The 548-nt window shown below is 65.7% G+C and overlaps 1 protein-coding gene across 2 annotated transcripts in view; it reads left to right on the plus strand.

The window, feature by feature from the left end:
* The window catches only part of PRPS1 (phosphoribosyl pyrophosphate synthetase 1), a 35,363-nt gene that overhangs the window by 16,945 nt on the left and 17,870 nt on the right, over positions 1–548 (plus strand). The gene's annotated exons all lie outside the window — the stretch shown is intronic.

Genomic DNA, 548 nt, shown 5'->3' on the forward strand with positions numbered 1-548 from the left:
AGGGCGGGGGAAAGGGAAGGGGGGAGTAGATAAAGAAGGTGGGAAACCTGTTCCTGTGCCCACTCCCAGGAGCAGGGTCATGGGGTGAGGGTAGGGTTGCCACTCTGCAGGCCACACATGCACCGGCCAGCCTGAAGGGGTTCGCACACAGAGGCCGCCACTGCAACTCTGCCACTGCGCCCTGTGCTACCATCCCATGGCCACCCACATGGCTTTGTGGGCAAGTGGCGTAGGGCATGGTAGCAGCAGTGCAGTGGCAACCACTGTGTGGGCCACATACGTGCCGCCCAGCCGGGGGGTAGTAAGGGGGGCTTGCATGCAGCGGCTGCCACTACCTCGCTGCTTATGCCCTGTGACTGGCTGAACGGGTCCATGGGGGGGGTGGGGCTTTGTGGGCAAGCGCTGCCACTGCGGAGCCATACCCTTGGCCCCTGGATCCTAGAGGTAAGTGGGGCTTGGGGGAAGGTGGCCGGGGCTGAGGGAGCGGGGGGTGCATCGCTTACCTGCAAAGCCCCCTGCAGGGGGCCCCCTGCCCTCACCCCCCAGCC

This window comes from Gavialis gangeticus, unplaced genomic scaffold, assembly GCF_001723915.1.
Source record: "Gavialis gangeticus isolate Ggan-Ray unplaced genomic scaffold, GavGan_comp1, whole genome shotgun sequence".
NCBI classification, from domain to species: Eukaryota; Metazoa; Chordata; order Crocodylia; family Gavialidae; genus Gavialis; species Gavialis gangeticus.